Source organism: Crocodylus siamensis, chromosome 12 (genome assembly GCF_052110815.1).
Source record: "Crocodylus siamensis isolate JL-2025a chromosome 12, ASM5211081v1, whole genome shotgun sequence".
In the NCBI taxonomy this organism is placed as follows: Eukaryota; Metazoa; Chordata; order Crocodylia; family Crocodylidae; genus Crocodylus; species Crocodylus siamensis.
The window spans coordinates 23,952,434-23,980,279 of record NC_143406.1 but is presented as its reverse complement, the minus strand read 5'-3'; the positions used below and the strand labels follow the sequence as shown (position 1 = coordinate 23,980,279).

At 46.5% G+C, this 27,846-nt stretch overlaps 1 protein-coding gene across 5 annotated transcripts in view; it reads left to right on the top strand.

Moving 5' to 3' along the window:
- Positions 1 to 27,846, top strand: part of IFT38 (intraflagellar transport 38) — a 218,047-nt gene that overhangs the window by 33,037 nt on the left and 157,164 nt on the right. The gene's annotated exons all lie outside the window — the stretch shown is intronic.

Below are 27,846 nucleotides of genomic sequence, written 5' to 3'. Positions count from 1 at the left end.
GGACAGAGTGCAGGGGCGAAATCAATGTCTCGCACTTCCCCCCCAACCTCCCGCTCCTTGGAGGCAGTGGCTGCGTGAGATGTTGGCAGAGGGGGACATAGGGGATGGCGGGGCAAGCTCCAACTAGCTTCAGGCATCAAGGACAACAAAAAGTCCTTTTTCAGATATGTGGGGAGCCGGAGGAAAAGCAAGGGCAATGTTGGACCCCTGCTAAACCAGATGGGGCAACTGACAACTGACGCCCAGGAAAAAGCCAACCTATTAAATAGGTACTTTGCGTCAGTCTTTCATCAGTCACACGGGATGCCCATGCCTGCTATGGGACAGGGAAATCTGGGTGAGGGGGATCCCTCTTCCTGCAAATTGAGATAGGTAAACTGAAGTAAGTATGCAATCTGTAAAACAATAATGTAGGTATAATAATGTTTCACTACCTCTTCAGGTTGTCATAAGGCCTAAAAATAATTTGAAAATCACATACCGTAATTAATTTGTCAAAAACTGTAGCTCTGGTCTAGTTTATAGGGCAGTGGACTCAGAAGAGCAGAATTCCATTCTTGGCTCTACAGTTATTTGCTGTTGCCATTGTGTTTCTCTTTACTTTTGCCTTGTTCTTCTAGACTGCAAACTGTTTAGGATACGTGGTGTTTATTGTGTGTCTGTGCAAGCCCTACTCTTGTCAGTACTCCTAGGCACCATTTTAAGGGTGGTTAAGTGATCTTGTAAGTGCAAATAGCTGTGTTAAATAAGGATTTGACATTTCTCTATTTTCTTAGCTAAAATTTGAGCACAAAGTTTTTGACCTTTTGTTTGTTACCTGAGTAGGATTTTAAACTATGTCTTCAGATGAGAGAGACTTCAGGCCATATTCATTGCCTGTTCCATTAATATTAATCCAAAGCATCTCCACTGGAGTCACAAGACTTACAGGCTTCTGGAAATAATAAATGTTGAGGACAGTGTGGGACTCTGTAGTCTCCAGGCCAAAATATCCCTCACATATTTAGTGCATAGCTCACTTCCCTTTCCATGCTGCTCAGTTTGTGATTTTATATAGATCTTCTGGATCACTGTTTGTAAACATTTGCATATGAGAATGCAAAAAGCCTCAGTATGAAACGGAGGCCCATTGTACTGACACTGTACAAACAAGTTCTGGATTAGTGGTGTCTATATTGGTTTAAATGTAAGAGCATTTGAGGAACATGCTTGAACAATGCTAGATTTTTGCATAGAACAGAACATAAATACTTTCTTTTCTTCTGCTGTTAAACTGCACTGTGTATAACAGCATCCTCGCTTAAGGTGAACTCTGATTTCCCTCCCCTGCATGTGTATCTAAAACCTGGAAAGCAGTGAAGTCCTTACAGTTGTTCTGCACTTGGGGGCTGTGGCAGGCTGTAAACTAGCTGTGAAAGGTTTGACGTAGCATTATTTCTTTGCCTTTGTGGCAGTAAAACTGGTGTGCTTTGGAAGTGGGCCAGGACAGTCTCTGAGTCCTTGACTTTGTAAACAACTGTGTGGAACATCTGTATAAAGAATGCATGGCAGGATGTAGCAACTAGCACACTCTCAAAAATTATTAAGGCAGCCATATGGCTGCTCCACACTCTGTATGTATGCAGGACGATTCTTTTCTATCTGAAACCTTATACAGTCTCTTTAATAAAGTCCATTAGTACAATTTTGTACAAAAGGTAGCAGTTTGATCTGTGGACCCCAAATAAATTACGTGCAATCCCAAATTATTATTGTAATTTTTAAATATGAAGACTATTGATTTCCATTCTTTGTATAGTTTTCATGTTATTTGGCTAACAAATGTACATGAAAGATTACGTTGGCAGGAGGCAAGGTTTGCTTATTGTATTTTATGTTATAAAATCTGTGGCATATGAGAGAGTGCACTGATGAGCACTTTATCATTTGATCAGCATATTTCAACGTGAGTCAGCCATCCATTTTTATTCCTTTTCTCCACAGCACCCATTTGCAAGAACACTAAGAAGGGGGCTTACTTTGCTGCTGCAGAAGAAAATGCAGTATTGCTGTTTTACTTGCCTATCCTAAAATTAGTTTTTCATTTTCCTTTAAGTAAAAGAAAACTCCAGCTTTTGGCACTAACTGTTTAAATTCCTCCATTTCAGTAGGCAGAAGCAGATTATCTCATCAGATGTGCTTGGAAAAGGATCATAGGGAAAATGAAAAAAAATAAATAATTATCCTGATCCTTAGTGTGTGTCACACTTTTAGCTTTGCTCTTCTAGAAGTCTTTTGTACATGTAACATACAATTTGTGCAAAACTACAATGTTATTTCAAGTCCTAGGATTTTTTATTTTTTTTAAATTAAATTACTTTATTTCAGAATAAATCTTTCTCTTTCTTACTCTTATCAGATTTCAGGCTAGAGAAGAGCAGAACATATGGCACAAAGTATGTTTAGAAGGGATTATGTCTATTCTTTGATTTATTTACACTGAAATTTGAAGTGGGAGTCTAGCTATAAGTAGATATAAATGATAAGCAAGTAAACTATGTTGCATGTGTACAGTGATTTACATATATATTTGTTTATAAGTTGTGCATTTTTGTTTCTTTGAAATGCAATATGGTATGGTTTTGATCCCATTACAACAAAGAACCTTCACCAATTAAGTTTGTGACTCAGCTACACTTTCCTGCTTTCAAAGTGATACCCAAAATGTACAGAATTGTATTTTTTCCTTCCATTGATATAGAAGTGTGAACAGTCGGAGGAAAAGATCGATAGTGTTGTCTACATTTAATAGAGTAATATTTTGGTGTAAGTTAAGCTTTGGGAAAAAATTGACAGCTATACTTTTCCCTTCAAGCAAAAATCACAAACTTTTTATCTTAAAAAAATCTAGACTTATTTTTACAAAAAAGTAAGAAATTGATAATCACTTGAACAATCCTGAGGTACTGGTAGTAGGAGGCTACCATTCATAGATTATTTAATAGAATGATAGAAAATTAGATTTGGAAGGGACTTCAGGAGGTCATCTAGTCTAACGACCTGCTCAAAGCAGGACCAACCCCAGTTGTATAACCCCAGCCAAACCTTTGTTGTAACCAGGTCTTAAAAACTTCCTAGGATGAAGATTCTACCCCCTCTCTGACTAACCTGTTCCAGTGCTTCACTACCTGCTCCTCATGAGAGAAGTTTTCCTAATACCTGACATAAACTTCCCTTGCTGAAATATTGTTTCCACCACCACTGGGAACAGTCTAGTTCCGTCCTCTTTGTAAGCAAGCATCAAGTAGTTGAAGACTGCTATTTAATCACCTCTCAGTCTTCTTTCTTCAGAGTAAATAAGCCCAGTTCCCTTAGGCTTTCCTCATAAGTCATGTGCCCCTGTCCCCTAACCATTTTCTTGCCCTCTGCTAGACAAGGACTCAGTACTCCAGATGTGGCCTCACCAGTGCTGAATAGAGGGGAACTCCCTTGATCTGCTGGCAGCGTTTCTGTGAATACAGCCCACTATGCCGTTAGCCTTCTTTGCAACATGGACATTCAGCTTATTGTCCACTGTAACACCCAAGTCCTTTTCTGCAGAGCTGTTGCTTAGACAGTCAGTCCCCAGCCTGTACTGGTGCGTGGCATTGTTCAGTCCCAAGTGCAGGATTTTTCACTTGTCCTTATTGAACCTCATGAGATTTCTTTCAGTCCAATCCTCTAATTTGTCAAGATCTCTCTGCGTCCTAGCCCTACCCTGCAATTACTCAGCCCAGCGTGGTGTCATCTGCAAACCTGTTGAGGGTGCACTCCAACCCATCTTCCAGGTTGTTGGTGAAGATATTAAACAAAAACAGCTGCAGGACTGACCCCTGGCACACTCCACTTGATATTGGCTGCCAAACAGACATTGAGCCATTGACTAGTACCCTTTGAATCCAATGATCCAGCCAGTTTTCTGTCCACCTTACAGCCCATTCAGCCAACCCATACTTATTTACCTTGCTTGCAGGAATGTTGTAGGAGACCATATCAAAAGCTTTGCTAAAGTCATGGTACAACACATCCACTGCTCCTCCTGAATCCACAGAGCCAATCATCTTGGCATAGAAGGCAATCAAGTTGGTCAGGCATGACTTGCCCTTGGTGAATCCATGCTGACTGGTGCTAATCACCTTCTCCTCCAAGTGCTTAGAAATGAATTCTTTGAGGATCTGCTCCATGATTTTTCCAAGAACTGAGGTGAGGCTGACCATTCTGTAGTTCTCTGGATCCTCCTTCTTCCCTTTCTTAAATATGGACACTATATTTGCCCTTTTCCAATCATCACTGGTTCTTTTGCCACTGATGACTGCTCACCTCCTCCCCAAACTGTGTTGCCAAGTGCTGTAGACTGGAGCTTTGCCTGTGAAGACTGAGGTGAAAAAGGCATTGAGTACGTCGGCCTTTTCTGCATCATCTGTGACTAGGTTGCCTCCTCTGTTTACTAAAGGACCCACACTTTCCCTGATCTTCCTTTTGTTGATGCCATACTTGTAGAAACCCTTCTTGTTTCTCTTTATGTCTCTTGCTAGCTGCAATTCCAATTGTGCTTTGGCTTTCCTGATTTCATCCTGGCATACCTGAACAGCACTTTTTTACTCCTCCCTAGTCGTTTGTTCAAGTTTCCACTTCTTGTAAGCTTTTTTTTTGTGTTTGGCTCTGCTAAGCCAAGCTGGTCTTCTGCTGTATTTGCTATTCTTCCTGCACATCAGGATGGTTTGTTCCTGAGCCCTCAGTAAGGTTTCTTTAAAATACAACCAGCAGACCTGGACTCCTTTCCCCATCAGACTGGCCTCCCAGGGGATCCTGCCCATCAGTTCATTCTGGTGTCTGCTTTTCTGAAGGGTCTTTACTCTGCTGTTCTCCTTCCTCCCTTTCCTCAGGATCCTGAACTCAGTCATCTTGTGGTAACTGCTGTCCAAGTTGCCGTCCACTACCTCATTCCTCACCAATTCTTCCCTGTGTGTGAGCAGCAGATCAAGAAGAGCATGATTAGCTTGTCCAGCACTTGTACCAGGAAGCTCTCCCTAACACTCTTCAAAAACTTCTTGGATTGCCTGTGCACTACTGTATTGTTCTTCCAACAGATGTCAAGGTGCTTGAAGTCCCCCATGAGAGTCAGGGGGACTTTTGTGATTGGGAAATTTCTGCTAGCTGTTTGAAGAAAGCCTCATGCACCTCATCCTCCTGGTCTAGTGGTCTAGTACCAGGCACCTACTGTAACGTCACCCTTGTTGCTTTCTCCTCTGACCTCAATCCAGAGACTTTCAACAGGCTATCACCAGTTTCATACTGTACCTCTGAGCAATCATGCAGTTCTTTTACATAAATTGCAACTCCACCTCCTCTTCTTCCCTGCCTGTCCTTCCTGAACAGTTTCTACTTATCCATGACAGTGCTCTAGTCATGTGAGCTATCCCTCTGCTGTTCCAGTCTCATCATAGTTCCAGGGCTGTGTGAGGATTTCCTCCTTGTTTCCCAGGCTCTATGCAGTCATATGAGAAGTGACATCCTGTTCCCAACCCCACAGTTAGGAAAATATCTTTAAATTAACCTTCACTCCTGACCACTAAGAATGCATTCCTGGCTGGCAAAGCATTTGGATGGTAGAATATTGATTCATGTGGTACAATGGGAGGAAAAGTAATATTGTGGTAGAGCATGTAGTTCTGCTATGAATTGGCTAACTATAGTCTCAGATAAATGTGAAATAGATGTGAATTTTGTGTGCACATGGGTTGGAGGGTGGGAGTGCGGGGTGTTTCAACACTTAACAAAAAAGGTTATTGAAAAAGTCTGATTTGGAGAGAGTGTTGTTGAAGTAAAAACTGAATTGGTTATATATTTGTAGCATATGTTTGCATATCTTTGAATGATTGTAGATGAGGGGGCAGTTAGGAAGGCCAAAGCAGAGATGGAACTGGGACTAGCTTCCCAGATTAAGGACAATAAGAAGTCTTTTTTTTAAATACGTAGGGGGTAAAAAGAAGGTCCTGGGTAATGTGGGGCCCTTGCAGGACGACATGGGTAACTTGGTCGTCGCACCAGACAGCAAAGCTAACATGTTTAATGATTTCTTTGCCTCCGTCTTCCTAAGTAGGGACCAGAACAGCCAACTCCCTGCTGGGCCTCCCTTGGGCCCCGTGGGAGGCACACCTGGGCCACGGGTTAGCAAGGATTTAGTTAGGGAGCTTCTGGAGGGGTTGGACATATCAGCCAGCCCAGATGATCTCCACCCTAGAGTTCTAAAGGAACTGGCCGAGGTCATTGCAAGTCCCCTGGCACAACTTTATGAGCACTCGTGATGCTCTGGTGAGGTACCGGAGGACTGGAAGAGGGCCAACATGGTCCCCATCTTCAAAAAAGGCAGGAAGGAGGACCCGGGAAACTATAGGCCGGTTAGTCTCACCGTGGCACACATCCAGGAGGGGTCAGCAGGAGACTGCATGCTTAGGGGCAACCAATATGGGTTCATCAGTGGCAGGTCCTGTCAGACCAACCTGGTGGCCTTTTACGATCAGATCACCAGATCATTAGACGCAGGGGTAGCAGTGGATATAATCTTCCTGGACTTCCAGAAGGCTTTTGACACTGTCTCTCACCCTGTTCTCATTTAGAAACTGGGGGGCTGTGGTGTAGACACCAACACAGTCAAATGGGTCGCCAGCTGGCTGGAGGGCCGCACCCAGAGGGCGGTAGTGGATGGGTCTTTCTCAACCTGGAGGGATGTGGGCAGTGGGGTTCCGCAGGGCTCGGTCCTCGGGCCTGCACTGTTCAACATCTTCATCAGCGATTTGGATGAGGGGGTAAAAAGCACCCTGTTCAAATTTGCTGATGACACTAAGATGTGGGGGGACGTGGGTACATTGGAAGGATGCAACAGGCTACAATCAGACCTCGACAGGTTACAAGGGTGGGCAGACGAGAAGAGGATGGGTTTCAACACAGACAAGTGCAAGGTGTTGCACCTCGGGAGGAACGACCGGCACCATACCTACAGGTTGGGGAACTCCCCTCTTCTCAGCACGGAGGCGGAAAGGGATCTGGGGGTCATCATTGACTCCAAGATGAACATGGGCCGGCAGTGTGGAGAGGCAGTAAGGAAGGCCAACCGCACCTTGGCATGCATCCACAGATGCATCTCGAGCAGGTCCAAGGAGGTGATCCTCCCCCTCTATGTGGCACTGGTCAGGCCGCAGCTGGAGTATTGCGTCCAGTTCTGGGCGCCGCACTTCAAGAGGGATGTGGACAGCATGGAGAGGGTCCAGAGGAGGGCCACTCATATGATCAGGGGACAACAGGGCAGGCCCTATGAGGAGAGGCTGCGGGACCTGAACCTGTTCAGCCTCCAAAAGAGAAGGCTGAGGGGGGATCTTGTGGCCTGTTATAAACTAGTCAGCGGGGATCAGCAGGCATTGGGGAAGTTGCTGTTTCCCCGAGCACCGCCAGGAGTGACCAGGAATAACGGTCACAAGCTGGCAGAGGGTAGGTTTAGGTTAGATATCAGGAGGCGCTACTTCATGGTCAGGGCGGCTAGGGTCTGGAACCAGCTTCCAAGAGAAGTGGTGCTGGCCCCTACCGTGGGGGTGTTTAAGAGGAGGTTAGACGAGCACCTTGCTGGGGTCATTTGACCCCAGTATTCTTTCCTGCCATGGCAGGGCGTCGGACTAGATGATCTGCTCAGGTCCCTTCCGACCCTAGAAACTATGAAACTATGAGCATAGTGTAGGCTTCAGGTTTTCTGTGGCAATGGAGTATGAGAGAGTTAGGGGTTTTTTGTTAAAAATTCTTTTAAGCATTACCGTTTACAATTGGACCTGCAGCTTTCCATCCTGTTGGTCTGTTTTACGCATCAATAGATGTTCTAATTTTCAACTTTTTGAGAGGTGCCTTGATAGACTCATGGTGCTCTTTGGAAAATGCTAGCTCTTAATTTTCACTTGATTTTTAAAAAAAATAATAGGGCAATTCTTCAGTTGCAAAGAACTCAAAAAGACCATAGCAGATCAGAATGTTTTTAACACTAAGGATTCCTATTTCAAATCTCTGGGTTTTTCTTGTGAATCATATTTGTATACCCAGTGATGATGTTTCTTGGACCCACAGCACCCTGAAAGGGTTTCAAGGCACCCTAGCATTATGCAGCACCCTAATTGAGGATCACTGGCGTAATGGCTAAAGGGCTGAAGTTGCAAGCTATGGATTTTATACCAGATGGGCCTGGCTCTCCTTGCTGTAAGCTTAGGCAAGTCATTTAATTATTTTGTGCCTATTTTGATCAGCAAGCACTGCTGGTCACATGAACAGCAGTGCCTGCCTGGCTGCCTGTCTGGTGCACAGTGCTGCTCTGCATTCCCGCCAGTCTCTGGCCCAGGACTTCTGACCAACCAGCTGGGAACAGGTTACAGAATCCTGGAGTGTCCCAGCCAAACCAGGGAAGTATGGTGCCCCTACCTCTGGGTGTGTGTAGGTGCAACGGGGGCCCTAAATTGAAGCTGTGGGTTTTAAAAAACACCACTTCAACTTGGGGCTGATTAAACCCTTGTGTCATGCTCACACTCTGCTGAGTTACCTGTCTCTCTGTCAGGGAGGGGAGGGCGAGCTGCTGGTGGGCAGAATAAACCCAGGGTGGGGGGCTGGTGCTTCCCTCCATGGCAGCAGTGGCCACCCCTCCAGGTGGCAGCTGCCCGCAGGCACACAGCTCGGGCAGTCCCGGGGGCAGCGAAGCCACGAAGGGAAGCACCAGGCTCTCATGTAGCTCAGGCAGCCTCCGGGGGGTGGGGAGATCAGGCTCACTGGTTTTCTTGGGCAGAGCCTGCTTTCCCGGGCTGCTGCCAGGCTGACTGCAGAGCTGTGGAGCTGCACGGAGCCCAGTGCTTTGCTGTATGGCTATTGGGCAGCAAACTAAAACTCCTCAAAGTTTTAGTTTGCTGCACACTGAGTCATTTAAGTTGCATTATGCCTCTGAATTTCCTACAGAGGCTGGAATTAATGCACAGTATGCTGCCAAAGTATGCAAACACTGACATCATTAAAGCAGCGCAAAAGCATTTAACCTGCTTTAAAGTGTCTTGCACGCATGCCTCTTGTTTAGTCTACACACTGCCTCTGAATCTCCAAAAGAAGAAATCAAGGCTTTTTATAAGTTCTCACTTGAGCTGATTGACTCCAAGAGTGCCTGCTGCTGCATTTGACAGAGGTCTTGGGGATATGTTAACAGGAGCCTGTCAAGAAACTGCCTGGGTTAGACGTGCTGACTTATTATGCACAGCAGGATAATGAAGCAAAAAAGCCAAAATAAACTGCTTCCATGCTGATGGCTGGCATAAAAAATTCTGACCTTTGCAAGGTTGTTTTCATTTTAGCTACATCTTAATTAGTTATAAGCTATATATAAAGAAAAAGGTGAAAATAATAATCTTTCTTCTAATACTTTGTGTGAATGCTGAGAACACAACACTGGGGGTGTGTGGTATGATCCCTCTCCTGACACTTACTCTTCCAGTGACCTTGAGGAAACCACTTAGCCTATCTGAGCCTCCTTTTGTTTTAGTATAATAATTACCTTACATCACAGGAATGTCAGGACATTTAATCTGTTGAGTGTGTAAAGTGCATAAAGTAGCTAGGGCGGAAAATGCTAAATACGTGAAAAGCATAGTTATAAAGGCTGTTATGAATGCACATGGCATCATCTTGATACAAAGCCAGATGAAGTCAGAGGAATCTTAAGGTGCTGTTGACTCAGCTGGACCCTTATTAATATGTGTGGAATTCAGAGTGTTTAATTAATTGGTTCTCGGCCTTTTTAGATTTGAAGTACCCCTCAGAAAATGCCAGATCTTATTTTTGAGTCTCTTTGACTACAGAAAAAAATAGAGCGGATCTTCTGTTGCAAAGAACTCAGAAAGACCACAGCAGGTCAAACTGTTTTTAACACTGTGGATGCCTCTAGGTTTATCTTGTGAAGCATGTTGGCACATTTAGCAGTGCTAACATTACATGACAACCCACAGCACCCTTGAAAGGATCTCAAGTCATTGCAATGGTGCCATGACACCCTGGTTGAAAATCACTGATTTAATTACAGTCAAAACACACTTGCCACATACATCAAGATAGATGGGAATCCAAATAATACTGCATTGATGCACAAACATTTCTATTAATTATATTTACTCAGTGTTACTAGTTACTTTTACATTTTTTGGTTGATAACATGATCTTGAAGGGAAGGAGGTGATTGGGTGCAATTCTCCCCTTTCTTTGGGCTCTGATATTCCTGAAAAGGGGAATTTCTATCAATTCTTCAGCCAGAAGCCTCTTAAGACTTCTTTCCCCCACCCTGTATTGTTTGTGTTTTATTTGGAATCTCTTTTCAAGGATAAGACCTAGAAGTTTAATTATAAAAAGTTAAAGTTTAGTACTGCTGTGTTCTAAGTAGGATTGGGTGTTAAAATAAATTGGGTCAAGTAAAATGTGGTCAATTGACCAAATATTGGTCAAAAATTGTAAAATATTGCCAATAGGTTCAAATAATACACAGGAAAAGTATAAATTTTCTCTTAAGAAATGTGTCAAAAAACAATAAAATTATGCTTCTATAAAGAAAACTACAAAAAATATAGCTTTTTTGGGTAAAATAATCCCTTAGGGGCTGCAGTCGTTGGCTAGTGGTGGTATTCGTACCGAACATCCCCCGTGGCCCCTCTTTGCTCTCAGCTTATGCAGCATCTGACTCCGCCCAGGCTTCACCCCCCTGTGACAGGAGTATCACTACTGGAGACTTTCTAGGGGTGACTCTGCCTTCCTGTTATGGTCCAACCACCTGCTTACTCGCCTGCCATGCCTTGATCTTAATTGATTAATTGATTGATGTAATTAGCAGAAGGCTGCCTACTTTATGCGCTCTGGTGCCAGGGGGTGCTACTTGCGGCTCCTTTTCCTCCCCTACACCACAGCCCAGGCCTCACAGATGGTACTGATGTGGTTTTGACCTGGGCCCTGATGTGACTTGGTCCTTTGTTTACCTCCTTGAGGTTTCTCACTGACCCCTTGCCCTGGGGCCTCTTGCTCCTTACGGTCCTCTCTCCGGGCTCCTTGCTACCCCCCTTGCTCTGGGGCTTTTCATTGCCCCCTTGCTCTGGGGCTGGGGTCAGTGCACCCCAAATGCTGCGCCCTCTCTGGCACCAGGGTTCTGACACTACCGTGGAGCCCCTGTGAGGCCTCCTCCAACCCCTAATAGCCTCACCCGGTCCTCCGGTTAAGACAGTAAACACAAAGCCCCTGGGCTATAACATAAAAGGCTAGACCGTCTGGCCAAACAACATTCAATCCCTGCCAGGAAAACATTCCAACCCCAGCAGCAACCAGGGGATTCTCACACAGTCAGAATTCTTCCCTTTGTCTGTACTAGCCTTGCTCCTTCTCCCTTGGTCGCCAGAGGGGAACTTCCCTCCTGGCCTCCTGCCTGGGCTTATATGGGCCAGGCCCTGCCCCTTCCTGTCAGCTGCCCCCCCAGCAGTTGTCCTGGCAACCAGCACCTGTTACTCTGGCTGCCCTGGTAACTGGCAGCTGGGCCTTCCTCCTTTTCCCACTAGGGGTATCTCCTGAGCTGTTTTTTCTGTTCTCAGGCACAGGGCACCTGAGTGCTCTGTGACACCCCCCTTGACACATCGTTTCCTCCCCAGGTCTGGCACCTGCTGCCTGCCGTCCGCGTCAGGGTTCCATTCCCCATTGTCTCTGCCGATGTCCCAGTTGCTGCTGCCACTGACCTCCATCCATGCCGGCCCCGTGAGCAACTACTTGGGCCCTTGCTGGCCCAGTGATCCCACTGCGCTCACCTTCCAAGGCAGCCACTATGTCCTCTCACCAGGATCGCCCCGGTGTTCTGATTCCTCTGAGCCGGGTGGGGACACTGCTTCTGGTCCCCCTTGGCTTCCTTTCTGCTGGGCCTTTTATCTTGGTCCCGGGCATGCGCCCGGCCAGTTGCCCTGGCACGCTTTTATAAATTGCACCTAGGTGGACGCGAGAGCTGTTCCTGGCTCCACTGCAGGTTTTTCCTTTGATCTTTGCCCGTGGCGCACTTTCACTGTGATCGGCTGCTGGCGCAGTGTCCCGCCACCTCTCCTCCAACTCGGGTAAATTTTTTCCACAGACTGGTTAAAAAAACATGCAGTCAACTGACAGGCCATTTGACAAAATTTGACTGGTGAATTGACCAGCTTGCCAACCCTAGTTCTTAACAACGTTACAAATTACCTTTTTGTATTTTATTTTCAGTCTGTTAAATGTCAGTTCTGGGTACTAGATCTTACTCATAGGGTCCCTATGAACTGTTTGCTTTCTCTCTCTTTTGCATTTATGTTTTTGACTAAAGTGGGGAGGGGGAGAAGACCCCTACAAATGAACTAGCAAATGAAAAATCCAAAATAGAAATCTTCAGAGTTCAAGAAGTTTTACTTTGATTTGAAGGTGTCATAATTCAGGTAATCCATACTAATTTTCCTTCAAATATTGTAGACCTATTCCAGACCCAGCCTATTCCTTTACTTGTTTTTAAGCTTTTGGGAGACTTCCAGGAAGAGAATTTTACAGTGAGATTACATGTTAGAATTAGCAAGGGCTCATCTACATGAGACATTTATTGTAGAGCCACCTTAATTAGCTCTGCAGTAAAGTCTCAGTGTCTATATATGCGGCCCTATTAGGTTACAGTAAACTAATTAACTCTGCCATAGGTTAGTACAGGGGTGGGCAGAATGCGGCTCGTTGGCTGAATGTGGCCCACCATGCCATTCTATCCAGCCCACGGAGACCCTAAATATTTAGAAAATTAATATTTATCTGCCCCTGGCTGCTTATCATGAGGCCCTCAACAGCTTGCCAAAACTCAGTAAGCGGCCCTCTGCCCAAAATAATTGCCTGCCCCAGGTTAGGACTTGTAAATACAAGTACTATCCTATGATGGTGTTCTTTAGTGCATAGCAATGCATGTGTAGACATTGACCTGGCTGGCTGGGACATGAGGTGCTTCACTGTGGTAGCTGCTTGCCAACCAGCCCTGTACTGGAGCACCCGTGCCCCAGCCAGCCCCTCTGCAGCGTGTTGACCAGGGTCAGAGCAGGCACGGGCTGGCAGGCTGACTCCCTGGGCCCCCTGCCAGCCAAGGGCGGCTCTGACCTGGCTCACCATGCTGCGGTCCCAGGTGCGTGTGTAAATGTGGCATACAGGAGCACACAGACTCCAGTGTGAGATCCACCAGAATTTATTGTAGCGCATTGATTTCATATGTATACTTGCCCTGTGTTAAGGTTAGTGCTAGTAAATGCAGAGTTAATGCCTTCTCTAAGGTGCATTGCTAAAACCTGCCACTAGAGAGCTGGCAAGCAGTGGCATAGCTAGGGGCTGCAAGTCTGCTCCATGTCTGCTCTGCTCACCAGTTCTCTAGCCACAGTATAGGCCAGGGGGGAGTAAGGGGAAAGAAGGCCCCTCCCCTAAGTTCCTTGGATCACCCCCTTTACCTCTGGTTCCACCCTTCATCCTGCAATCACCACCCCTTCCAGATTGGCCCTGCCATCCTAATCAGCCCAAGGGCAGCAGCACTGGAGGGGTAGTGCTTCTTGGGATACTGGAGGACTGCAAATTCGTGATTTTTATGTCAGATGAATACCTAAAAGGTAACTTAATTCAGGCTGGTTGCACAGCTCAAAGATAATCCTGGCTTGACATTAGTGTAGCTTTAAGACACATAAAGGACATTTTGGCACTAGTTAAGTAATGTTTGGCCATTCAAGTTCTCAATGCTCTTAACATGACTTAATTGAAATGCGTAATTTCACCCAAGCATTAAAGAAAAGGCTGTTATACATAGCAGCTTGGGCAGCAGTGACCACAAGGTGCTTAAGTTCAGGATTCTGAGGAAAGGAAGGATGGGGAGCAGTGGAGTAAGGACCCTGGACTGCAGAAAAACAGACTACCTCCCACAGTGAACTGATGGGCAGGATTTTCTGGGAGGCCAGGCTGAGGACGGAAAAGAGTCCAGGAGAGCTGGTTGTATTTTAAAGAAACCTTGCTGAATGCACAGGAATCCTGATCTGCAGGAGGAATAGCAAATATGGCAAGTGACCAGCTTGGCTTAGCAGAGAGCTCATCAGTGAGCTTACATACAAAAAGGAAGCTTACAAGAACTGGTAGCTTGGACAAACAATTTTGGATGATTATAAGAATATTGCTGAGGCATGCAGGGATGAAGTCGGGTCAAAGCACAACTGGAGTTGCAGCTAGCAGGGGATGTGAAGGGTAACAAGAAGGGTTTCTACAAGTATGTCAGCAACAAGAAGATGATCAGGGAAAGTGTGGGTCTCTTACTACTCACTGCCTTTTACCTCAGACTTCACAGGCAAAGTAAACTACCAGACTACTGCACTTGGCAGCACACTTTGGAGAGAAGATGAGCAGTCCTTAGTGGTGAAAGAACGGGTTAGGGACTATTTAGAAAAGCTGGACGTGTACAAGTCCATGGAGCTGGATGCAATGCATCCGAGGATGCTGAGGGCATTGGCTGATGTGACTGCAGAGCCACTGGCCGTCATCTTTGAAACCTCATGGCAATAAGGGGGCGGTCCCAGATGATTGGAAAAGGGCAAATAAAGTGTCTATATTTAAGAAAGGAAAAAAGGAAGATTCTAGGAAACACAGACCTGTCAGCCTCCCCTCCATTGCTGGAAAAGTCATGGAGCAGATCCTCAAGGAATCCATTTCTAAGCATTTGGAAGAGAAGAAGGTGATTAGGAACAGTCGGCACAGATTCACCAAGGGCAAGTCATGCCTGACCAACCTGATTGCCTTCTGTGATGAGAAGACTTTGCGCTTGTGTGAAGACCAGTGGATGTGATATACCTTGATTTTAGCAAGGCTTTTGATATGGTTTTCTACAACATTCTCACAGGCATGTTAAGGAAGTATGCTAGAGCAGCATGTCACAACCCAAATGAGGTTTGCGTTGGCAATGTCGGTGGTGCCGCACAGAAAAGACAAACCATGCCGTGTGCTGGGAGCTCCCCTGCCCAGTCCATTGCTGCTGCTGCTGCTACAGTTCCCAGCAGTGGGACACAGAAAAAAGAAGGTTGGGATCCACTGTGCTTGAGGGTAGGGCTAGGATTCAGAGAGACCTAGACAGATTGGAGGATTGGTCCAAAAGAAAACTCATGGGGTTCAGTAAGGACAAGTGCAAAGTCCTGCACTTATGACAGAAGAATCTAATGCACTGGTACAGGCTGGGGGTTGACTGGCTGGGCAGCGGCCCTGCAGAAAAGGACCTGGGGGTTACAGTGGACAGTAAGCTGAATATGAGCCAGCAGTATGCCCTTGCTGCCAAGAAGGCTAATGGCATACTGGACTGCATTGGTAGGAGTGTTGCCAGTAGGTGAAGGGAAGTGATTATTCTTCTCTATTCAGCACAGGTGAGGCCACATCTGGAGTACTGTGCCTTGTTTTGCCCTCACCCCTGCAATGACAGAAGGGATGTGGACAAATGGGAGAGAGTCCAGCAGAGGGTAACAATAATGGTTCAAGGGCTGGGGCACATGACTTAGGAGGAGAGGCTGAGGGAACTGGGCTTCAGTCTGGAGAAGAGAAGACTGAGGGGGGATTTAATAGCAGCCTTCAACTACCTGAAGTGTGGCTCAAAAGAGGATGGAGCCAGACTGTTCTCAGTGGTGCCAGAGGGCAGGACAAGGAGCAGTGCTTTCAAGTTGCGACAAGGGAAGTTCAGGTTGGATATTAGGAAAACCTCTCTCACTAGGAGGGTAGTAAAACACTGGAGCAGGTTACCCAGAGAAGTCATGGAATCTCCATCCTTGGGGATTCTTAAGACTCAGCTAGCCAGAACCTTGGCTGGGGTGATGTATTTGGGGATGGTCCTACTTTGAGCAGGGGGTTGTACTAGATGTCCTCCCAAGGTCTTTCCCAACCCTGATTTTCTATGATTCTGTATTCTACCCGCATCAGGCCAAAGGCCCAGAGTGCCCTATTCTTCAAGCTGGCCTACAGGGCAGCCAAGAGGGGAAGATATACAGAGCCAGGAAGAGAGCCAGAAGTTGTGGGGCTCAGGAACATTCATGTTACATTGGGTGGGAGGTTTAGGCCCTGGCCTCTCCCCCTAGTTGGTCAGAAAGTATCCCACATTTGTCTATTCATTTTGTCCTATGAACAGTAAATGCAAGATGCAGAAAAGTAATTGAGGGGAAAGGAGCTAGAACCAATTGTCTCCCCACTTTCTTTGAGGCCAGTGTCCTCTTCAGTGAACCACACTCCCTTTTGCTTACTTTCCTTCTTCCAATCCCTGCATATCTTCCCCTGCTGACTGCCAATTTGTCCTGCTTCACAAAGAGGGCTAGAGAGTGCCCTGGGCTTAGGCCAGGGGTGGCTGAGCGGTGGCACAAGTGGCATGGGCAGTCTCTGTGTGTGGTATGTGGCAGACTGGGGACAAGACAGGCGGCACGGTGGCAGAAAGCAGAGCAGCAGATTAGGCAGGGGAAGGTGAATCAGAGTGGTACTCAGGGTATGGGGGTACTTTGTAGACTGCTTACCAGAAAGGTTGCCCCCCACTGGCTTAGGCAGTGCCTACCCTGTAGCATGGTAGGTGGAGCACTTTGCTTGCAAGCAGGGGATATACGTTCAGATCCCATTGGTGAGGGCTAGAAGCTATATTACTGATTCTCAGCCAGGGTACAGGGGCATTCTTGGGTGTACTGAGATCTTTTGAGGAGTAGGTATAAGAAGATAAGCCAGTAAGGGAAAGCTCAGGCTTGCTTTAGGTATGAGGAGAAAAGCAAATAAGGGCAGGCTCAGGCTCTCCCTCCTGACTGCTCCTCACTCCTCCCCACCCCATAAGCACTGTAATAAATAGTTTCTGAAATGTGGTGCTGTTCCATTCATAAAAGTTGTGGAGGGGTACCTTGAGTTTGATGTGAGATGCCTGGATTTAAAAAGGTTGAGAAACACTGGTCTATATATTTTGCTCCCTAGTGAAATGCTCTTGCCACCACCCTATTGAGCTAAATGGTGGGAGGGTCCTTTCCTGCTGTCAGACGCTCATTAGTTGTTTTTTTTTCTCCCTAAAGTTTTGGGAACTTAAATGGCATTACATACCTCCCTGGCAATTCTGTTCTACCCAGAACCTCCACAGCCATAATGTAGCCTTCTAAACATGCCCAGAAGGAAAATATGAGGTGAGTGTAGCCAGGCACGCGCATCTAGCATCAAATTCTGTATAAGTGCTAAAACTACATATTGGACAACTTTTATGCCTACCACTTCCATGCGTACAGGTGAAATAGGATTCAGCCTGAGAAGGATAACTTTTTTTCTGACACCGTTCTGGACTGGGAGAGGAAAAAACAGATTCTCCATTTGAACAACATCTGAAGATAGAGATGTCTTTAGAACCGTTGTCTCTGTCTCTGTCTCTGAATATTTGATCAAAATTGTGTGACTAGCACGTTCCACTTAGAAATAATTGGAGTAAATCACAAGCCTTTTTGCTGCTGGTATGTTTTCTGCTGCATATTATGCTCACCCTTCTTTTACCTGACTATAGGTGTAAAGCAGGGTGGTGTAAAAAATGTTCCTACAACTAAGGCTTCTTGCTGACGTTAAACAAACAAACAAACAAAAACCAGCTCTTTACCTGAAAAAGCAGCATGTTACATTGACCCGGCTCTGCAGCATGTGCATAGATCAGGCACTTCAGCGGGGCTTTTTGGCACTTTTATCTCACAGCTGATTGAATAATTAGAAGCACCAAAAAGCTCCCACTAAATGGCTCAGTATATACAGACGTCAGGTGAGCCAGATCCAGCTAATGCGCTGCCTCTCCTGGGCATCTGCTGGGCTTGGCATGGGAGTGCACAGAATTTAAAGTGAAGTGCCATTTTATTTTTTAAATGTCTGCAAGCAGCCTATGTGTGTTAACCTGAATTGTCTTTGTTTTGATTTCCTCATGTAAAGAGCTACAAAATATTCTCATTGCTTCAGTATTGCAGCCTCTTCACTTGCTGCAGGTTAAGTTTTGATGAGAATAAAAACCATGAATAGCCTGACAGCAGGTTTTCAAATCAAACTTACTAATGAAAAAAAAGAGATTAAACTACTTCTGTGAGAGGCACAATACCTGTTCCCACTCTTATTGTAGCCCTGCAAAGTGCTTCTGAATACCTTTTGAGTTTGAATGATACTTTAGAAAAAATATATTATTTTGTACTGCTCTTTGCTGTCAAGAAATACTAAGCTTTCAAGAAATGTGGTGTATTATGCTGTCTAATGTAGCATATCTCTAGAAAGAAAATTTTATTTCCGATTCAGATGTTGGGATGGAAGGATAAATTGATATGAATGTTTTCTTGATGGGGTTCTGTGCCTTCCCAGGGATCCCCACCCAGTCTTCTTATGTTAAAGGTATCTCCAGCCTGTGGATTCTTGAAGAGACTTCTAGCTAAAGACTGTGACATTTATATTTAGTAGAGAATTCAGATTTTATGGCAGATGCATCTCTCCATGTATTAGAAGGTATGAAGTTTCTTGTCCTTCTGGTGACTAGACTTAATCAGCCTGCGTACTGTTAAGGAAGGAGCTTTTACTTCACAAACTTGTGAAGTCCTGAGGTCTGCATATGGCTCCAGGCATTAGTAATGTGAATATGCCATAAATTTCATAGATTTCATAGACATCAGGGCTGGAAGGGACCTCGGGAGATCATCGAGTCCAGCCCCCTGCAAAGGGCAGGAAGTCAGCTGGGGTCGCATCCAATTTACTCTTGAAGGTGTTCAATGTAGGTGCTTGAACCACCTCCGCTGGCAGACTGTTCCAGACCTTGGGGGCTCGGACAGTAAAGAAATTCTTCCTTATGTCCAGCCTGAAATAGTCTTGCAGGAGTTTGTGACCGTTCGACCTCGTCATCCCTTGGGGTGCTCTGGTGAACAAACGTTCCCCCAGATCTTGGTGGTCACCCCTGATAAACTTATAGGTGGCCATCAGATCACCCCTGAGCCTACCCTTTTCCAGGCTAAAGAGTCCCATGGCTCTCAGCCTATCATCGTAAGATCTGTTTTCTTGACCTCTGATCATGCGCGTGGCTCTCCTCTGGACTCTCTCAAGCTTCTCCACATCCTTTTTGAATTGTGGAGCCCAAAACTGGACACAGTACTCCAGCTGCGGCCTCACCAAGGCCGAGTACAAGGGGAGAATGACGTCCTGGGATTTGCTCAAGAAGCATCTGTGGATCCAAGCCAGCGTTTTGGTCGCTTTATTAGCCACAGCATCGCATTGCAGGCTCATGTTCATCTTGTGGTCAATGATGACCCCCAAGTCTCTTTCTTCTGTAGTGCTATCCAAGGTAGCACTGCCGAGCCTATAAGGAAGCTGCGGGTTTTTCCCCCCAAGGTGGAGAACCTTGCATTTTTTGGTGTTAAACACCATCAGGTTCTCGTCCGCCCATTTGCTGAGCTTGTCCAGGTCAGCCTGGATCACCCGCCTATCTTCTGGCATGGATGCTTTGCCCCAAAGTTTGGTGTCATCGGCGAACTTGGCCAGTCCACTCCTGACTCCAGTGTCCACATCATTAATGAAGATGTCGAACAGTATGGGTCCAAGGACAGAGCCTTGAGGGACCCCACTGGTCACAGGGCACCACGATGAGTGACTGCTATCAATTACAACCCTCTGGGTCCGACCACGAAGCCAATTTCCCGGCCAGCGGATCGTGGTGGAGCCAAGGCCGCAACTGGCCAGTTTGGCCAAGAGGTGATCATGGGATACCAGATCAAAGGCTTTTTTGAAGTCAAGATGTATGACATCAATCTCTTCTCCCTCGTCCAGGTGATAGGTCACCTGGTCATAGAAGGAAATGAGATTGGTCAAACAAGACCTACCGGCAACAAATCCGTGTTGGCTGTCCCTTAGGATGTTAGCCTGGGCCAGTCTATCAAGGATGGCCTCCTTAATGAACTTTTCGAAGATCTTCCCCAGGATAGAAGTCAGGCTAATGGGCCTGCAGTTAGCCGGATCCACTTTCCTCCCTTTCTTGAAGATCAGTACCACATTGGCCTTCTTCCAGTCTTCGGGCACTACACCAGAGCGCCAGGAGTTTTCAAAGATCCGTGCCAGGGGCTGGGCTATGACGCTCGCCAGCTCCTTGAGTACCCTGGGGTGCAGATTGTCAGGGCCGGCTGACTTGAAGGTATCCAGCTTCTCAAGGTGTTCCTTCACGAGGTCAGCATTGATGGAGGGTAGGGGATCCCCATCACCTGGATCTCCCTGTCCCATAGCAGGCACGGGCGTCCCATGGGACTGATGAAAGACAGACGCAAAGTACCTATTTAATAGGTTGGCTTTTTCCTGGGCATCAGTTGCCAGTTGCCCCATCTGGTTTAGCAGGGGTCCAACGTTGCCCTTGCTTTTCCTCTGGCTCCCCACATATCTGAAAAAGGACTTTTTGTTGTCCTTGATGCTTGAAACTAGTTGGAGTTCAGTTGCAGCCTTGGCTTTCCTGGTTTGCTCCCTGCAGGACCGGACCAGCGCAGAATAATCCTCCTTGGAGGTGAATCCCGTTCTCCATCCTTTGGTCCCTGGAGAGCCAGGAGGGCTGCTGTGCCTTCTTGCTGCCTTTCCTCTGTGTTGGAATAGATTTAGCTTGTGCATTGAGGATCGCTTCCTTGAGAAGCAACCACTCTTCTTGAACTCCCATCTCCCTGAGGTCATGGTCCCTAAGGGCCTGACCGACAAGCCTCTTGAGCTTGTCAAAGTCGGCTTTTCTGAAGTCAAGGACTTCTGCGTTGCTGACTGACTTGCCAGGTTTACGGCGGATGGTGAAGGTGATCAGCTCGTGGTCAATAACTTGCTTCTTATGAAGTTTTCCTTAGAAAACATTTCTTTGCTGTCAGAACAGTTGGGCAGTTAAACAAGTTGCCCAGGGAAGTTGCAGAATCTCCTTTGGAGGTTTTCAGGAAGAGGCTAGCTAGGCATCTCTATGAGATGGTTTATGTGTGGAGTTGAGATGGAGATCCTTGAGGTCCCTGCCAACCCTATGGTTCTAGGATTTTAGGTAAAACTTTTATCTAGGACAGTGGCAGATGAGGATCACTAGACTAGTTTATGGGCTGGCCCAGGACCAATCCCTTTTGCAATGCCCATGTTACTATGTCTAGTCTGCACTCATTAAGCACTGGCCCCAGGGCTTGCTTTGCACACAGCATCCATGCACGGACTGGATCCAGCTCTTCCATCAGCACAGAGTTTTGCCTTGGGTGCCACATGCAGCCCTTGTCCTGAACCCCCTGTGTCATGTGCAGCACTGGATCCAGTGTGCGCACCTCATACAGGTTCTGTGCGCCGCCTGCACAGCAAGCTCTGGAGCCGAGCTGTGTGGCATGTAGTGCACAGGACTAGAATGGCTGCACGCCTTGCATATGTCACGGTGGGCTGGCATGGGACTCATGCTGTATGTAGCGCCCTGCTCGACTGGCCCTTCATTCTGGTTCTGGCACGGCCTGTTCCAGGCTGGCCTTCTGTGCTGGCTCTGGAGCCAGTCTGGTGGGGTGCATTATGCAGTGTGCATCCCAGACCCAATCCTCTGTGCTGTGTGCAGAGTATGTGATGCTAGGTCTAGCCTGCTTGCTGCATGCAGTGCCTGGGGCTGAGACTGGCATGTGAGGTTGGTCCAGCATGGATCATATGGCTCCATGGGTCAACTGTGGCTTGCAGGCTGTATGTTTGATACCCCTGCAATACAACATCCTGCTCTGAATCCCTCTTACAGTTGTTAATACAGATGGAGTAATGACAAGACCTTTCCTTAAATTTATCTTGCAAGTTATATTGTCATAGTAATCAGTATAAACATTCCCTAGCATTTCTCATGAGGTTTTGTTAATCTAGGTTAGAAGCTGAATTTCATATCTTCATATTTAGAGTTTCACATCTAAATGAACAGTTATACTAACTCAGTAAATTTATTCACAAATCACTTGGATGTTTTGTGGTATGTGGTGGCAGATCCATGGGAAACACAGATTCAGTTACAGACTTTCAAAATGGATTCCTGATTGTGTAAAGTGAGCAAATGACATTAATAGGATGATTCCTTCAGCTACTATTAGAGCCATTTGATGGGAGAAGGTGGGAAGCAAGCAACATCTGCAGCATGCTTCAGTAGAGTTCCCATAGTTGACATATGTAGAGCAGTCACACGAAGCTCAACTCATTTGTTTACAAACTATTACTCCTTTGTTATAATGACAAAGTCAAATGCAGAATTTGGATGCTGAGTCCTCAGTCTTATGATGAATCCATAACTGTCACCTTTGTCAGGAGCAAACTGCCAATTGGCACAAGTAGGATTATGGAAAAGCAGGGCTGGAAGAGACCTCAGGAGGTCATCTAGTCCAACCCCCTCCTTAAGGCAGGGTCATTCTTATCTAACCCATTCCATAAAAGTGTTTGAGTAATCTATTCTTAAAACTGCATGAACAGCCCTCTCTCACAACTATAAGGCACAAGGGCTACATGTACACGACACAAAATTTCCCATTTACACCGCCGCAACTGTTTCTGTTTACACGAGCAGGATTTCTTGCCACTTTAACAGTCTTTTTGGTACATTAAACTAAAACTGCTCATACATGGTTTAATTTGCGTCACCACCAATTGCATCATTGTATCTGTGGATTTGTGGCATGTAAACACCAAGTGATGCAAAGACTTGTAGTTACTTTCTTTTGCCACCAGGTAGTGCTGCGCTATTTCTGTAGGTCAGGCCTTTGGCCAGTAAGTGCCTGTTATTTGCTGCTGTTATTTTATTTCATTTTTTTGGCTCCTGCCCATCCCTCCCTCCTCCTGTTCCCACAGCTGACTGCAGGCAGCAAGGGCATGGTACAGAGGGGCATCTCTAGTAGTTATCCTAGCACAGACTACTTAATACAGAAAGAAAGAAAGAAATGGAGAAGCAACCCTGTATTGCCAGTTACTGTTGTATACTACCCTCTGCTAGTGGTCATGCCTGTACCTCTACCAGCAGTCCTGTATAGATACAAGTGTACATAGTGTATAAATAGTGTTTTAGTAAACAATGCTGTATAGATACAGAGGTGCTGGGGAGGAAAATCCTGACTTTTTCTATTTTTTTTTTTTTTCCTATTTTCCTATTAATTTAACAATTTTAAAAATTTTCTGTAATTTATTTATTATCTAGATTTTTTTTATTTAAAAAATTGTAAATGCTCTGCCTTTTTAAATAAAGTTTTGAAATTGTGTCTATGTGCATGGCATGTTTTCTTTCATAGGCAGATTGGCATGCATGGCAGTCTCTGTGGTTTGGGGGTAGGTGAGCTGGGAGAGATGATGACTGTGCCCACTCGCCTCAGCATAGATATCCTTTCCTTGGGGGTGTTTATGGAGTGTGGTATTACTGGAAAGAGTTACAGGGTGGATTGTTATGAGAGGTCCAATCCTAGTTTTACCCCCCTCCAAACCCACTGTGCAGTGATCCTGGCAAGACTCTGTGAGGGTGCAGCACCTTTTTGCTAGAAAGACTTGGCCCCACCCCCACACAGAGTGGTCCATCCCAAATCCTACAGACAAGAAAAAGCAGCAAGCTGCAATACTGTGCCAGGCATGGGAGAGCCTTCCTTAACATTTGAAAGAGAGCAATTAGCAACTCGTCTGTGTATTAAGAGCCTAATGATTGGTTTTTGTTTTTTGCATCACCTCTAAAACACTCTCTACCCCATGTGGTCTCCCCTCCCCTCCCAGGCCAGAAGTGCAGCTGCATGCATGCATGCTGGGCAGTGTAGTGGTTGCTGGTTGGGGTAGGGGGGAATAGAGTCCTCAGGGTCCCCATCAGGTGGGATCCCTGGTACCCAAGGAATATTAATCCCCCTCTACAGCACAGCACCACCCACCCCTGCTGCTCTGCTGGTATGTGCTCAGCTTTGCAAATAGTTTCACAAAAGACAGAAGTTGGATTATCTTTGACATAACAATTCTTTAATATTTTTATTGATCCTTTTACTTTCCTTCAGTAACAGGGGTTCTGCCCGAGCTCCCTGTTAAACACTAGGCATGGGAAGCGGGGGACTCAGCAAGGGGGAGATTGACATACCTGAAGAAGATTAGGGGGATAATGGCCATAAAAGGCAGGGCTTGAGATCAAACAGTTGCCCCTGAGGCATGGGAGAGGAGAGTGCTACTGTGGATCCGGCAAAGCACAGAGGATGCTACAAATGGGAACACACGAGACAGACCCCAGACTGGTGAGATGAGTGGATACTTACTGAAAGGACGGTGGCTGGCGGCCTGCCAGCAGGATTCCAAGGAGGCAGGGAACGCGATCCCCCAGAGAACAATCCCCTGGGATGCTCGGCGTGTGACTGAAGCGGCAGTGGAGCAGCCAGATTTGGGGAAGGAGTGACAAAAGGGGGCAAGAGCTAGCAGCTGACTGGCAAGATCCCGGGGAGGATAAAGGGGCACAACCCCGGAGAACAGGTCCCAGGGACAACCAGCTCACAGCTGGAACAGCAGAGTGACCTCCACAACTGGCACAAGAACAGCGGAGAAGCTGCAATCAATTAAGTGGCAGTCCAGCCACTCCTGTGGTAATGAGGCAATTGGTGCGGGCTTCCACATTGTCACTAGTTCAATAAAATAGGCACTTGGTGGAAACAATCACCTGGGTGGTCTGGTGCTTCCCCTCCGCCCAGGGATTAACATCTTATCGTTTCCATCTCCTTAGTTGTGGCAGGCAAATCCTGAGGCAAAGAGGGGATGGATAGCAGAAGCCCGCTTACATTTTTCATTAGTAAAGCTATGAGTGAGTTGCATCTGTTTGAATCCAAGCATTTACAGTTGAACCTACCCACTCCTCCAGGGCAGAGACAAAAAATAATGCAGGGTGGGGTGCAGCTGCCCTGAGCACAAGAATCCTAAGCAATATTAATCCAACTCTACACTACAGTGCCACCACCCGTCCATTCACCCCACCCACTTTCTTCTACATTCACAATTACATAACTTAATAGCTAGCATCAGCTATTTAATTGAAATATTGTAAGAACATCAAATTATTTTTCTTTAGGTTCTTTGGTTTTGTTTGCATTTTTTTTTGAGTGAGGGAGGGGGTGTAATAGTGTATAGTATATTGTATAGTGTGTACATAGTGTATTGTAACAGTAATAATTTAATAGGTAAATAGTATAGACCAGAGCCACCAGCATTTGGGAAGATAGGGGGAAGGGGATGTGAACAAGTCAATAAAAATGTCATAAAATGAGCCAATATCAGGTGAATACTTCTGCAAGTGCAGCAAAAATAGGTGAAATAAATTGAAATGCTATTCGCAGCAAAGCTGAAATAAAGATGTCCTCAACATGTATCTATGTATGTGCATTAGAATATATGAGAAAATGTGGGACCTCACCTGAACTCTAAGCAAGCAGGCCCTGGCCCTGAGACCAAGCAGGAGTACTATCTCTAATTGACAGATTTTTTGATGTTATATCACAATAAATTGAAATGTTATTTTGATTGGTAAATCACCAGGGCCATGGGGCTTGCTCCAGTGCTTGGGGCTGAGCTGGCTCCTGCTGAGTCCTGCAGTCCAGACATTCAGCCAGGAGCCATATGGTGCAGGAGTGCCTGGTGAGCGGATAGGGAAGTGGTGAAAGCCGGGGGGAAGTGGCAGTGAGCAGGTGCGCAGAGCAGTGACAGCTGGGTGGGAGCACGGGGCCCATGCTGGTGTCCTGGGACCAGTGCTGGTGGGGCCCAGAGCGGGGTGGCAGGGTTCTATTGAGTCGGTCTAGACTGTGCCAGCAGGGAGATGGGGAAGCCAGCCTCGCTCCATAGACCCCTGCTGGCCTGGGCCCCATGCTCCTACCACCCTGCTCTAGGCCCCACCAGCGCTGGTACTGGGACACCAGCATGGGCCCCATGCCCCTGCCCAGCTATTGCTGCGCTCCGCGTGTGGACCTGTTCACTGCCAATACCCTCCTCCCTGTCACCACTTTCACCACTTCCTTGCCCGCCTGCCAGCCACTCCTATACCACATGGTTCCCAGCTGCATGGCTGGACCGCGAGAGCACAGGGCCTGCACTGGTACCCCAGGACCAGGAGCAGAAAGTGTGGAGGGGTGCATTTGTGCAGTGAGGGAGGGACAGACTCTGTGTGTGTGTGCGTGTGTGTGTGCAGTGAAGGAGGGGGGAACAGAGTATGTGTGCACGCAATGAGGGAGGGAGGGACAGAGTGTGAGTGTGCATACAATGAGAGAGGGAGGGACTCTGTGTGCGCGCGTGTGTGTGTGCATGTATGTGCACGCACACGTGCAATGAAGGAGGGAGGAATAGAGTATGTGTGCACGCAGTGAAGGAGGGAGGGACAGAGTGTGTGTATGCGTGTATTCGTAGGTTAAGTCCCACATGCATAACCCCATACACATGCACCCCCCCTTGCATTGCCATACATGCAGACCTCTTCACCCACACCCCCTCACACAGTCCAGCCACCCTTCCCCACACACACAGCTGCCCACAAACCCCATACCCACCCACACCCCACATATCCAGGCATACCTACATGTTCCCTTATCCCATACACCCACAGCCCCCCACAAACCTATACCCCCCACAATATGCAAGAGTAAGACTTCATTACTGAGTAATGACTTCATTCATTTTAAGCTGTTGTACAATCACTTATTGCGTACACTACACAAACGCATGTAAACCAGGACAAGAAATATTTTCTCCTCAAATTAATGAATATTTTAGATGTTTGCTTTTTAGATGATAAATTGGTATTTTTCTGGTTCTGAGACAGCAAACCCCCTTGCTGAAAGGAGTATTTCTAGGGACAAGGGGAGGGGACTTCTGGTGGCAAAGGTCAGGGGTTAGATGGCAGGGCTTCTTGTCACAAGATGGCAACCAGGAGGTAGAGCACCTGTCAAGGGGTGGGGCTACCCATGTGGCCATCGACGGCTTGCCAAATCTCAGTAAGCAGCCCTCTGCCTGAAATAATTGCCTCTCCCTGCTCTAAGCCCTGCCCCTTCCAATCAGTGGCTCCTCAACCACTCACGGGGGTTTCTCCTTTGCTTAATGGCAAGCTTGCCCTCTGCTGCAACCCTGGCCAGCAAACATAGCCCACTGCACTCTTCACTTAAAGTGACAGGGGCCTCTGGCCCAATCACACACACCTTTTAATACAATCCATTATGCTACTGGCTTTTTTGCAGTAAGGTTATACTATTGGCCATCATTCACCTTATGGTCTACTGTGACCCCAGATCCTTCTGCAGCCTAACCTCTCATCCCCCCAGTCTGTGTTTGTAGATGCAATTATTGTGCCCCAGGAGCTGGACTTTGTACTTATCCTTTGTGAATCTCATCTGATTGACTGCAGACTGTTTTTTCAGTCTATCCAGGTCAATCTGGATCCTAGCTCTACCTTCCACAGTGTCTGCAAATCTACCCAACTTGGTGTCATCCATAAATTTACTAAGTGTGCACTCAAACCCATCATACAAATCATTAATGAAAGTATTAATACCAGACCCAGGGACGAACCCCTGGAGAACCTCACTTGATACCTCCTCCCAACTAGACATTGAGTCATTCATTGATGGCTACTTGTTGAGTATGATGATCCACCTAATTATGTATCTACCTTACAGTAGCTTAATTTAGTCTATATTTCCATAGCTTGCTAGCAAGGATATCATGGGAAACAGTGTCATAAGCCTTGCTAAATCCAAGTTATATCCTGTCCCCTGCTCTCCTCAT